Source organism: Hyperolius riggenbachi, chromosome 4 (assembly GCF_040937935.1).
Source record: "Hyperolius riggenbachi isolate aHypRig1 chromosome 4, aHypRig1.pri, whole genome shotgun sequence".
In the NCBI taxonomy this organism is placed as follows: Eukaryota; Metazoa; Chordata; class Amphibia; order Anura; family Hyperoliidae; genus Hyperolius; species Hyperolius riggenbachi.
This window is the reverse complement of record NC_090649.1, coordinates 388,696,682-388,711,548: the sequence shown is the minus strand read 5'-3', so window position 1 is coordinate 388,711,548 and position 14,867 is coordinate 388,696,682.

Here is a 14,867-nt window from a genome sequence, read left to right as displayed (position 1 = left end):
TGTTCAGTGGACCCGCCACTGTATACCTGTTTAGTGAACCCGCCACTGTATACCTGTTTTGTTCAGTGAACCTGCCACTGCATACCTGTTCTGTGAACCCGCCACTGTATACCTGTTCTGTTCAGTGAACCCGCCACTGTATACCTGTTCAGTGAACCCGCCACTGCATACCTGTTGTGTTCAGTGAACCCGCCACTGTATACCTGTTGTGTCCAGTGAACCCGCCACTGCATACCTGTTGTGTTCAGTGAACCCACCGCATCAGTGCGCATACCTGTGCAGTTAAGTGAACCCACCTACCTACGTGAGTGCACGCAGTGTGATATACCACTCCGTGCATACCCGATATGGACAAAACAGGTAGAGGAAGAGGTAGTGCCAGAGCCAGAGGAAGGCCACCCGGCAGGTCTGCGCGAGGTCGTGTAAATGTAATTTCGTGTGGACCTGGCCCACAGTACATTGCTCGGAAGAAGGTACGTCCCATCACCTCCCAAGATTATCAGGACGTGGTTGAGTATTTAGCGACACAGAACACCTCATCTTGCTCAGCCACCAGCGCTACTACTAGCACCACTTCCGCTGCATTTGACACTTCGCAAGAATTATTTAGTGTTGAAATCACTGATGCACAGCCATTGTTGTTACAGCCAGATGAATTTTCACCAGCTCATATATTTGAGTTACCCGGCAACACTATGGATGTAACGTGTAAGGAGGATGAAGGACCTACTGATGGTGCATGTTTGGATTTGTCTGAGGCAAGCGAAGCTGGGCAGGATGATTACGATGATGACGATGATAGGGATCCTCTGTATGTTCCCAATAGAGGAGATGAAGAGGGGGACAGTTCAGAGGGGGAGTCAGAGAGTAGTAGGAGGAGAGAAGTTGCTGAAAGAAGCTGGGGCAGCTCTTCGTCAGAAACAGCTGGTGGCAGTGTCCGGCACCATGTATCGCCACCTATGTACAGCCAGCCAACTTGCCCTTCAGCATCAGCTGCTGAGGTCCCCATAGTGCCCACATCCCAGGGTGGCTCAGCGGTGTGGAAATTTTTTAATGTGTGTGCCTCAGATCGGACCAAAGCCATCTGTTCGCTCTGCCAACAAAAATTGAGCCGTGGAAAGGCCAACACTCACGTAGGGACAAGTGCCTTACGAAGGCACCTGGAGAAAAGGCACAAACAGCAATGGGATGGCCACCTGAGCAAAAGCAGCAGCAGCACACAAAAGAAAAGTCACCCTCCTTCTCCTCTTCCTCCTTCAGGTGCATCATCTGCTTCTGCCGCTTTCTCCCTTGCACCTTCACAGGCACCCTCCTCCACTCCGCCTCTGCCCTTGAGCGGTTCCTGCTCCTCTGCCCACAGCAGCAGTCAGGTGTCCGTGAAGGAAATGTTTGAGCGGAAGAAGCCAAATTCGGCCGGTCACCCCCTTGCCCGGCGTCTGACAGCTGGCGTGGCGGAACTGTTAGCTCGGCAGCTGTTACCATACCAGCTGGTGGACTCTGAGGCCTTCCGTAAATTTGTGGCCATCGGAACACCGCAGTGGAAGATGCCAGGCCGCACTTATTTTTCGAGAAAGGCCATACCCCAACTGCACCGTGAAGTTGAGAGGCAAGTGGTGTCATCTCTTGCGAAAAGCGTTGGGTCAAGGGTACACCTGACCACGGATGCCTGGTCTGCCAAGCACGGGCAGGGCCGCTACATTACGTACACAGCCCATTGGGTGAACCTGGTGGTGAACGATGGCAAGCAGGGCGCAGTGGACCAAATTGTGACACCTCCACGGCTTGCAGGCAGGCCTCCTGCCACCTCCTCTCCTCCTGCTACATGCTCTTCGCTGTCCTCCTCCTCCTTGGCTGAGTGGCAGTTCTCCTCTCCAGCTACACAGCCCCAGCTCCGCAGGGCCTATGCTGCATGCCAGGTACGACGCTGTCACGCCATCTTAGACATGTCTTGTCTCAAAGCGGAGAGTCACACTGGAGCAGCTCTCCTGGCTGCTCTTAAGAAACAGGTGAATGAGTGGCTGACCCCGCACCACCTGGAGATAGGCAACGTGGTGTGCGACAACGGCAGCAATCTGCTTGCCGCTTTGCATATGGGGAAGCTGACACACATACCCTGCATGGCACATGTCATGAATCTAGTTGTTCAAAGATTTGTGGCAAAGTACCCTGGCTTTGCGGATGTCCTGAAGCAGGCCAGGAAGTTCTGTGGGCATTTGAGGCGGTCTTACACAGCCATGGCACGATTTGCAGAAATTCAGCGGAAAAACAACATGCCGGTGAGACGCCTCATTTGCGATAGCCCGACTCGCTGGAATTCGACCCTGCTCATGTTCTCCCGCCTGCTAGAACAGAAGAAAGCCGTCACCCACTACCTCTACAACTACAGTAGAATGAAACAGTCTGGGAAGATGGGGATGTTCTGGCCCGACAACTGGACACTGATGAAAAATGCATGCAGGTTCATGCGGCCGTTTGAGGAGGTGACCAACCTGGTGAGCCGCAGTGAGGGCACCATCAGCGACTTAATTCCCTACGCTTACTTCTTGGAGCGTGCTGTGCATAGAGTGGCGGATGAAGCTGTGAATGAGCATGACCAGGAACCGTTACGGCAGGAACAGGCATGGGACCAATTTTCATCAGACCCAGCTGTTTCCTCAACACCTGCGGCAGCACAGAGGGGGGAGGAGGAGGAAGAAGAGAAGTCGTGTGCAGAAGACGAGTCAGACTCAGAGGATGATGAGCAAGGTGTTTCTTTGGGGGAGGAGGAGTAGGAGGAGGAGGAGGGGACGGCGGCAGGAGAACACCCGCAGCAGGCGTCGCAGGGGGCTTGTGCTGCTCAACCTTCCCGTGGTATTGTTCGCGGCTGGGGGGAGGAGGTTGACTTACGTGACGTCACTGAGGAAGAGCAAGAGGAGATGGAGGGTACTGGATCCGACTTTCTGCAGATGTCGTCTTTTATGCTGTCCTGCCTGTTGAGGGACCCCCGTATAAAAAACCTCAAGGGGAATGAGCTGTACTGGGTGGCCACACTACTAGACCCTCGGTACAGGCACAAAGTGGTGGACCTGTTACCAACTCACCGGAAGGTGGAAAGGATGCAGCACATGCAGAACCAGCTGTCAACTATGCTTTACAATGCCTTTAAGGGTGATGTGACAGCACAACGCCAGCAGGGTACCACTGCCACTAATCCTCCTCCCGTGTCCACGCAGTCAAAGACAGGACGCTCCAGCGATCTCATGGTGATGTCGGACATGCGGACGTTCTTTAGTCCAACGCCTCGCCGTAGCCCTTCCGGATCCACCCTCCACCAACGCCTGGAACGGCAGGTAGCCGACTACCTGGCCTTAAGTGTGGATGTAGACACTGCTGTGAACAGCGATGAGGAACCCTTGAACTACTGGGTGCGCAGGCTTGACCTGTGGCCAGAGCTGTCCCAATTTGCCATCCAACTTCTCTCCTGCCCTGCCGCAAGCGTCCTGTCAGAAAGGACCTTCAGCGCAGCTGGAGGCATTGTCACAGAGAAGAGAAGTCGCCTAAGTCACAAAAGTGTTAAGTACCTCACCTTTATCAAAATGAATGAGGCATGTATCCCGGAGGGCTGCTGCCCGCCCCAAGACTAAGTCAGTCCCCGCACACACAGCATCTCTGCCTGCACGCCGTGTGACTGGCTGCCTGGGCTGCCCCAAGAAGACTAAGTCGCTCCCAGTCCCTCCACACAGCATGTCTGCCTGCAGGCCGCTTGACTACCTTCTCCGCCACCACCAGCAGGGTCCGGGACTCCAGGCGGATTGCTGAATTTTTTAGGCCGCTGCTAGCAGCGGCCGCTGTAATAATTTTTCTGGTGCGTGTACATGACTGCCTAATTTTTCTGGCTGCACTGCGGGCAGCTGCAACAACAAAAGAAAAGGCATGTACATGCGCCCATTCCCCTTCGTGATCATTACCTTGCCGTGGTGAAGGGGCTTGCGTATCACAATGAAGCAATGACCGGCGCCTAGATGAGTGTCTCGGGGGGCACACAAAAGATAATAAGGTCGTTGCTTCATTGTGGTCAGACCAAATTTGATCAGCTGGACAGTCACTGTTCTGTCATTCAGCTACATCAGCCAGGCGACCATATGGGCTGTAAAGCCACCAAAACCTGCACTCTCGCCATGGTGCGCACCAGTCCAGCACGGCCATCACTACACAAACAGCTGTTTGTGGTGCGTTACACGGTGAGTTTGGTGTGTCAGTGTGAAGCAGTACCTTAATTACACTACCTGATTGATGTATACACATGCAAGATGTTTTAAAGCACTTTAGGCCTGTCATTTAGCATTCAATGTGATTTCTGCCCTTAAAACGCTGCTTTGCGTCAAATCCAGATTTTTCCCCGGGACTTTTGGCATGTATCCCACTCCGCCATGCCCCCCTCTAGGTGTTAGACCCCTTGAAACATCTTTTCCATCAGTTTTGTGGCCAGCATAATTATTTTTTTTTTTCAAAGTTCGCATCCCCATTGAAGTCTATTGCGGTTCGCGAACTTTAACGCGAACCGAACGTTACGCGAAAGTTCGCGAACCCGGTTCGCGAACCTAAAATCGGAGGTTCGGCCCATCTCTAGTAGGAATGGTGTGAAATCTACTAAGAAGTCTTTTGGGATCTAACGGTAGATCACAGTGTACCTAATGGGCACCCCTGCTTTGGACCATTTAGACTCTAACAGCTTCCTGGTCAGCACACTGTTAAACAGTAATATCGTTCACTTGAGCCGTAGGTAAACATGGACATTACCTTGCACATCAGTTGTCCTTTCAGCTATAACTGACATGACAGCAACTGATGTATTCCAGTTAACTGGAAGGGATCATTTTTAAATGAAAATGGTGAGCTCTGAGGGGAACTGACGGCGAGGTAAGTATGTAATATTCATTTGCAGGTACATTATTTTAAATAATTTTACTTGGTTCATGGTTCACTTTAGGTCTTGCATCCACTGGCTATAAGACAGGGCCTCTCTCCTATTATTTTAGTACAAGTTGTGCTTCATAACAGGGATTTATTTGAATTGCCCTTGTTCTTATGCATTACTTTCCAGCACTTTATATAGCATACATGTGTACAAAAATATCATAATATTTGTCACATTTCAAATTAAACAAATCAATAAAACAGAACTAATAAAAGTTATGATACGTTTACATGCCAACATCAATGTTATCTTTATAGGTTGTAGTCCTTTCCACTTTTGTTTGTATTTATGTATGCATTTTTGTATTTGATTGTTTTGTTTTGACTGCACTAAGAGACCTCTGGGTGGATTGTACTGTCCATAGTGAAGCTGTATAAGAGGAAAACTCCCATGTGTTGGGTCAGAGGGGGTGTTATTATAGCGCTACTGCCGGAAACCACAGCTGCGGAGACAATTACACTGTCATATAAACTTCATTCCAGGAAAATTTTTGGCCAACAAAATTACAAGTCTGCATCCACAATCTCAAAAAAGAGTCTTTTATGGCAGGCCGTACTATACGTTAGAGCTCACATAACTCATTGGCCCCATAGTTTTGTATTACATTGATCAGTACAAAGCTAGCAATGGCAGAGTTCTAATGAATGTTCAAAAAGATTTCTTCTGTAATATAACCAAAGCTGATGGGTACTAAATGATAAATGTGGCATACTATATTAATATCAGAGATGTAGTAACCATTTAAGGGTGTAAAAATCCAACAGTGTATATCTACCTTCACTAGTCTACTCTAATTGGTGGTGGTAATCATTGTGCCATTCTGTAAGGTTGCAGTCACACGCAAAGTATTTGTCACCCGCAGTCTCAGGCCGAGTGCTGTGCAGATGACTGTTTCTTCTATGGTGGGTGCAGGTGGGACAATGACGCAGTACATGATGGATTGGTTTTTGGTGAGCTGGGTAAGGAGGGGAACAATGTGCCCCGTTAAGAAACATTACAATACAATGGGGGGGGGGGGGGGCGTTTAGAATGTTCTGGTGGTGGCATTTTTATTAGTTTGTTTTTCTTGTGTGTTAGCACAGAAAAGGGGGATGCTGCAGTAGTAATGGGAATAATGGTGGCCACACTTGTTTGGGAGGGCAACAGGGGTCTCAAGGTCATAATAATAGTTTCAGGTGACAGTCTGCTGAGTATATAAGGATACCTTAGTATCTCCAGTTCAGCAATCTACTTGGAAGTTGGAACGTACTTTTCTTATTGCTATTATATGTACCAACTGTGGCTGCACCAGGATACCCCTGGCTATGCAGCCATTCTGTACAGTGATCATGGGTGACCTGTCACCTGAAGCAGCACCTAAAGACTGTACAAACAGATTTGTATAGCGCTCACAACCCTTGGTTCACAATCTGTGTCCAATAACATATGGTAAAGAAATAATAAAATTAGTCCAAAAGACAGCTCTTCTTGCTTTTTAAATCCAATCACAGATAGTACAAAACACGCTCACCAACGTTAGTGGCTGACTCAATCACAAATCAGCATATACGTTCTGTTTAGACACAACGGACCCTCTTGCAGCGATCTGCTTCCTCCTAAAGTAGACTCGGAAACACAACAGGACAGACCATAGTGTAATCCAGTTTCAACTAGCCAATGCTTAGCCTTCACCAGCAACTCCACATGCTAAAGTCAGTGCACCCCTCCGTGCCGCATGCCTGCACCAGTGTTAATGAGTAAAGTGCAAGCTTACCAGATGTACCTGCTGACCATAACAGGACCAGCTCACAACGCTTTGTATAGATGTCAGTTTCCAACCTTGGTCAAATCCCAACGATATTCCTTAAAACCTAAAACAGCATGCCCATAGCGTGTATTTATTAATCAGTAAAAGGGTATAAAAGTGCACTCACATTTTGCTTAAACATATACGCATTGTAAAAAATCACAGGACGTCCTCACCGCCGATCGTATGCACGTCTCCTCCTTGCTGCCTGAAGCTCTGCCCAACCGGTTTCGTCACTATGACTCATCAGCCCCTGACGGGAATGCACCGTTTTAAGTGGTGCAAACATGCTTAAGAGGTTTTTTAAAATAAAAACATGATTTTAGTGAGGCTTCATAGTCTCTTTAACAAGGTGTGAAAATATAAACTTGGAGAAAACTATGCAGAAAAACTGAATTGCACATGGGCCTTTGTCAGCTTTCAAGAACAGAGACTTAAAAAGGCGTATTAGCTGAAAGCTTACTCTTTTTCTTTTAAGTTAGCCAATAAATGGTATCATTCTGATTAAAAACTTCCTTCTTCATATTTTCCGTCTTGAAGCTTTCAACATACCCCTAAATTCACCTCTTCAAATAGGCTTGAAATTTGGCATAAGCATTATCAGGGGCGCAGCAATAGGGGGTACAGAGGTTGCGACTGCATCGGGGCTCTTGGGCCAGAGGGGCCCTCCCTCAACCACAGTATTAGCTCTCTGTTGGTCCTGTGCTCATAATAATCACTTCTATAGATACTTTGAATAGTGGTTATCATTAACAATCTGTTCCCCATACCCTTTTCGCACCTTTGACACAGTAGTTGCCATTGGCAGGTTTTGGTGTGCGCCGTATCAATTGTTATATATAGAGTGCTTGGGGAGCCCCAATTTAAAACTTCACAACAATTACAGCACCCTGATACTGCGCTCATATGCTGAGTCAGATGTTATATAGGTCACCTCTAAAAAATGTTTTATATAAAAGATAATGAATCAAACATTCATCAAACATTCATTTTACAGGTGCTAAATTCTAAGTAAAACACAATAGCAGGCAGTAACCACATGTATAATGTCCTTGCTCATATAATAATTATCATGTAGGAGCGCTCTTCCTAGATGCGTGCAACCATCAAAATAAAGTTCTTCAGTAAAAATGGTTAAGCGCTCTTCTCTGCCTGTTCCTTCTTAGACACAGCAAATATGTCATATAATGAAAAAGCCCCCCCTTCGGGGAAAGATTTTAAATTTAAAACTTGCAATCAGGGCCCACAGCTCCTTAGCTATGCCACTGAGCATTATCCAGTCATATTCATGTCTGCCTTCCCCAAACCAACTACCCTCTGTGCTCCAGTTGTGCTACCTGTGTAATGGTCATACCTATGTGTGTACCCTCATTGTTGGATATTATAATTTGTATTACTAATATATACATTTTATGAGTATATTTTCAGGAATACTTAATGTATGTCTTAGTAGTCAATCTGTCCACTGATGTCTACATTGCACGCATTGGTAGTTATAAAAAATCGTCCCCTTCCAGGAGCTGTTGTAGAGTTTCTATTAGATTTCTTATAGAGCTTAAGCCCAATACCCCAAACACATTTTATGGGAACGATTTTTTGCCACAAATGATTTTTTTGTTCACGCAAGATTTTACAAAAATTTGTTATACAATGTTTCACGATGCACACCACCTAATGTGATTATTTGTATTTGAGCGACTGCCATGTAGGATTACACAATCATTTGTTTGCGACCATCACTGATAAGCAAAAATGCCAATATTTTTCATTTTTCATTTTTACAAAAATAATGTTAAATTCGACTTTTGAGTAAAATCCATCAAAATAATTTTGTAATACTTTGTATTTTTTTGCGTTTTTAACAAATTCGGTTCCTTTGACTCAAAATCAAAATAGCATTTTCGATGCGAAAATGACTTTGGCGAAAAGTCACAAGTAACACTATTTACGATGGATCGGGGGATGATTGTTCGTCGGTGGAGATCTCTGATCCATCTGGCCATGGGTACTCAGCTGAAGTATGCACAATGTCACTTAGGGAAGATTCAGGTAAAATGATCATGCGACTGATACTCCTACTACAAAAAAATATGAGGTAAAATACAACCCAATGCAAATGCAGAGTCGTAGCTATGGTTTTCAGCGCCTGGGGACAAAGATAATTTTATTGCTCCCCCTCCCCCCCCGGACAAAATGGGCATGGACGCGCATCAGAATGTGGGTATGGGCTAGGTAGAGACAGATGAACAAATGCTGTTTAGATAGCCACATGTGCCCCCTTCCCCCACAGATAGACAGATGCCCCCCCTTCCCCCATTTAGATAGTCAGTTGTGACCCCCTTTAATAGCCAGATGTGCCCCCTTCCTCCTGTTAATATAGACAGATGTGTCCGCTTCTTCTGCTGCTGTAACGTTTCAGCACTCCTCTGCAGAGGGAGGGAGAGAAGCAGGGTATTTCGGGCAGCCAGCAAGCTGCCTCTCACGTGCGTGGAGGTGCAGCAGCTGTGCTGAGCACCCTCGCAGTGCTGTGCCGAGGACATATGTCCCCCCCCTTGCCCACCCATAGCTACCCCTCTGTGCAAATGTTCTGTTAGATTATGGTAACATGGAAGAGAATTACAGACTAACCAGCAAGCTCATGGTGACCCAGAACTCATTGGAGTGTGTAAGGGACTACAATGGTCCTAAAAGCCCCCTTACTAAGATGTTAAGAAAAACAACAATTTGCTTTCCTAAAACAGAAAGAATTTGCGATAATTCAGGTTGGAGTGAGCTCGAGATGTCTCCCAGAGCACCACTGCTGAATATATGCAAATTAACCATTGTACCCTTAGAAGCTAAACACACCTCCAGAACCGCTGGAATGCAATGATGTGTCAGCTTGTTAAATTGTACAGAGCCATAATAATCCAACATGCATACAGACTGTTTCGGATTGTTTGATCCTCATCAGTGCATGGCATGGATTAATCTGGCTCTATGGAGTAGGGCTTGTAAACCGAGAGGTACAGACTAACCAGCAAGCTCATGGTGACCCAGAACTCATTGGAGTGTGTAAGGGACTACAATGGTCCTAAAAGCCCCCTTACTAAGATGTTAAGAAAAACAAAAATTTGCTTTCCTAAAACAGAAAGAATTTGCGATAATTCAGGTTGGAGTGAGCTCGAGATGTCTCCCAGAGCACCACTGCTGAATATATGCAAATTAACCATTGTACCCTTAGAAGCTAAACACACCTCCAGAACCGCTGGAATGCAATGATGTGTCAGCTTGTTAAGAGAATTAGAAAGTCTCTCAAGTGTTTTGCATCTGTGCCATTGTCTCCACTGAAGAGATTTCACTACTTCTCCTGCGACTGCAGGGGCCAGGGCAAAGACCTTGGGATAGGATGTGAGGGAAATCTCCCCAACAGGGAAATTCAAAGAGATGATGAGAATTCAGAGTTAAAGAAAATAATATACCATTATTAAACTGGCGTTTCCCTTAAAGTGTACCAGAGACGCTGCAAAAGAAAGATTTGATACTTACCCGGGGCTTCCTCCAGCCCCATAAGCACGCCAGAGTCCCTCGCCTTCCTCCCGTGAGCCACAATCAGCCGCAATCAGCCCCAGTAACTGGTTCAGTCGTGTCAGTCGGGGTCTTCTGCGCATGCAGTGCTTATGGGGCTGGAGGAAGCCCCAGGTAAGTATCAAATCTTTCTTTTGCAGCATCTCTGGTTTCCTTTAAACCAATGTGGAATCTCTGCATTTCAACTTTCATTACATTTAATGTGAGCGGCATACAGCTATATGCAGTTTTTACTGATTGCATCCGCAGATTATGTCATTTTTCCACGTGTGATGACCTTAAATTGCTGAGGATTGTGACAGTCATTGAATGAGATGCTCCCTTCTTCCTCCTGTCTCTGCAATCACAGCAGAAATTCATTAATATGATATTACAAAGGTTCAGAAGAAAGTTTTCCTTCGCTGCTGGTAGGAAGGCCAGAGAGGATGGCCACTCGGACAGCACAGAACAACTGCTTCTAACTCCCTGCACCCACTCGTGAGATTGTAATACTTTAAGGCAATCTGTCCTACACCGTTTAGGACCCTCTCCGGTAAAAGCACTTCCCACCTTAGTGGTACTATTGGATACTTGTATACAAAGCTTTGCCTGCTCTCGTCCCAACTAGTTTCGGCCTTCTGCCATCATCAGGGGATACCTGATGACGGCAGAAGGCTGAAACTAGTCAGGATGAGAGCGAGCAAAGCTTTGTATGCAAGTATCCAATAGTACCACTAAGGTGGGAAGTGCTATTACCGGTGAGGGTCCTATATGGTGTAGGACCCTCTAGATGTAAGTGGACCTTGCTATATTGTTAATTGATGTTTTACCATTGAATAAAAGGAACTTTTTCAAAATCCACTGAGAGCATCCCTCTTTATCTCCCCGTGCACGAAGTTTGCACTAACAGGTCTGGATATCTGTCAAGAGGGATCTCTGGAGGTGGAAGATATCTGTTGCATATCTTGGTTGGATTACCTAGTGCTGTGGCACTCATTATATACTTTAAGTTATCTTGTTTTGCTTTACAACTAAATACACCTACAAATTGTGAATTGGGCTAGTGTAGTCTGTGTAGGTTGGTTTGAGTACAAGTTAGAATTTCCCTTTCAGAAAGCTATGTGCTACTTGGGTGATTACTTCCTTTATGGTATGTTCTGCATGGTTACCCCTTTGAGAAGTAGTGCCTGACGTCTGCACAGCCATACACAGAGGCAATGCCAAGCGCTCCCTCTAAGCTCTCTGGCGTGTCTTTCACAGCCAGCTGTAACTAGCTCTTCCGCCTAATTACAGCTGTTTGAGATGGTGACAAAATTCCTCCCACAGACTGGAAAGTATTGCAGTGCAGGAAGCACAATCCACAATAATAGCATATTATATTTAGAAGTAGCGTGTTTGTCTGCAGGATTTTCGCTAGCTAAAATGATGAAGGTACACTACTCAGAGTGCGGATAGGGTGACTTTGAGTCAAAGGATGCCATTCCATAAATAATTCCATCCCAGCAAAGCTGGCGCTGTTCTTGGAACACAACTCTACCCTGGTGGGGTGTCGGTAACAAAGGATCAGTGGTTGATGGTGCTTTTCTACCACCTCACAGTCAGTGCAGGAAAATACAATGGAAAATGCACAGGAGATGGGCTTTCTGTGGACACTGAGGATGTTCTCCTGACATTTTTAAAAAAGACTTCTATTGTAAAAGACAGAACCGAGCTCTGTTTAAATGCTGCAGTATCGGGGCAGTGTCAGGGTTAATTGCTTACCCGCTCCCCTGTAATTCATTACACAGGTGATGCTCCGCCCCCCTCCCCCCCTCCCCAATTTTCTGAATTCTTCTGGAGCTCTCTGCTCATCCCTGCCTGTGTTGCCATGGTCCGCCTCCAGCTCTGCAGCCACCAATGAAGCTTCGGCTGCCGAGCTGTAGGCAGGCCCCGGCAAAGCAGGTGAGGGTGGCCAGAGCTTTGGCAGACCCTTGAAACAAAGCTGCCACAACCACTTTTCAGAGGATGGCTGTGGAGTGACCACCCGTAAAATGAATTACAGCCATGTAGGTAAGTAATTGATCCTGAGGACAACCCCCACCACCACCTTTCCCCCATTCTGCATCATTAAGGCAGAACCTGACATGACAGGGGGGTGGCCAATCATCTAGTCACATTGTTCTCCTTCTTACCCCACCCACCTGAAGCCGCCCCATCATGTGCAATGCTGTCATCCCTCTTTGCCCGTCCATAGCAACAGATGCTGCACAGCACTTGTGCCCTTGAAGCAGGTTATTTCAGCGCTCAGCGCTATGTGCTGAAGCTGGACACTGTCATTGCACAAGTGCTGTGCTGCGTGTCCGCACAAGAGTAATCCAGACCCCAAATTACACCTCTCTCCGAGTTGCTACAACTTGGAGGGGGTGAGCACTGCCGGGGATTTGAGCAGCAGCGGGGTGAGCCGTCATTCAGCGGCACCATAACACGTACTCTTGGCCCCAAATTGTTGTAGGAAGGGATGAGTCCTGGTTCCTGCAGGCGTCAGTAATTGTGGATGGGTACACTCCTTTAAACACATCAGTATTCCTCCTGGGTGTTACACGGTGAAGTAAGGGGAGTTAGAAATCACTATATTGTTGAATGGGGGACAGGCAGCAAGATAACTTCTGGTATAGTATATGTGATTTTCAGTAAGGTCAATGAATCCAGTTCCTCCTGCCTCTGTTTCAAGTCTTCTCTGCCAGTTTTTGTTTTGTTTGGCCTCAAACCCCCTTTTCTCTCTTTAAACAGCATCAATAAAAGTTGCATCTTGGCAAAAGCTTTTTTGACTGCCAAGTATTTGTGTTATTCTAGGTATTATTGGTTCTTGTACATACTGTAGTTACAAGTCAATCGCACATCACTGTTGTTAAGCATCAGGTGTGAAGTAATACCTGTGCTGTTTTCCTAGGAAAGACCACAGCATAAGCCATGAAGCCACATACACCAGATTTCATTGCATTGCACACGATGATCCTCTGTGACCATCACAGGAAGAAATCCAATGCTAGAAAAAGGTGTCCCATTAGATCGTTATCTTCATGCTGGACAACTAAGGGATGAACATAAACTATCACTATAGTACTGACCAATAGAATCTTTTATTTGTTCTCCACTTGTTGTACACCCTCCCCTCTACAATAGGTGAGAGTTTCTCTGCATCTGTATGGGCCTGTACACTGAGCTATATGCTGACAGCACCTCCCTCTATCCCCTCATGTCTCGCTAAATAGTGGATTCCGGGCCACTGATAGTGGAGAAAACTCACCTGTCTGGCCAGTGTGCTCCTCCATCAGTCTATATGTATCTGCAGTCTGTTTTCATCCCCACTGGCTGCCTCTTCTCTGTGACCTGCCAGAATGTTATGATTACATACATGTTGCTGGGTCATGGAGAAAAGGTGCCTGAGATGGTGAAGAGGGCAGCGGGCAGACCAAAGAAGAAGCATGCCGGCCAGACAGGTGAGCTCGCTCCACTGCGAATGATGGTGAGTTTGCTCCACTGCCAATACTCTGTCCCATATTCACTTTGGGAGGTATACCTGCATGTGGGATCCACCCATCTGGCTCTGGGGCCCCCACCAAGACAATAAGTGGGGGGAGAAGCAGGAACAAGGGGTCATGTAATGCCGATTCTGAAGGGGGGAGGGGTTATAGGTCAGAGGGGTGCCCCATTTAATTTTTCCCAGGGCCCGAATGTGCCTAGAGCCAGCACTGGGTGCATGTAACCATTTAAGGCAATAAATTATACAGCTGCCAATCTCCTGTACTATAAAGCAGTAATGCACCGTGTCTCTCCACACAGGGATTTGCTGGATGGCAGTGTGTTTGATACAATACAAGATACATTACTCTAGAAATGTGGTGGACACCCTGATTTACGCCACACTTGCCCATGTGCATTATGGGCAATAACTGGCGGTTTGTATGGGTTTTTTGGTATGTTGAGCAATGTGACCACATTTTATGATGCCTGCCACGCTCTTCTAATACTAGGCTTCAGTTTATAACTGAACCATGCTGGAAACTATAAAAAGCAATAATGGCACAGTGTTCCCTGTAAGGTTATAATTTATATGACGTGAGCTCAGTATTTTTAAAACTGTACTTCCATAACATCGAGCACATGCAGAGCAAATGATGGGTGGAGAGGCTTTTCCTCCACAGCATGTTTCTCTGCAAGACAATAAATCCAGATAATAGCTAAATTTAGTGTGCTTGATAGGAGAGGTGCAGGCCCCATAAAAACTGCCAGTCAGGTTGCATCAGGACAAAGGAGAAGACACTGGCTGTTTAAATTTTTATTAGATACTTCTGGGGAATCAGTGCAGAGGTGTGCAGATATCTTTTCCACAGGTGTGAAGCTGGCAAGCCTTGTACTGTTTGTAAACGGGAGAAGGGTTGCGTAAAAATTGCATCACAAAATGACTACAACCCTGTTTAGAAAATAACTGGGATGCTGTGTAAAATATGCTGTGTAAAAATGTAAATAAAGCAATAATGTATGGCCTGAGACACACTTTAGAGCGCTTTTTGATCCATCAGCGCTGCGTTTGTGGTT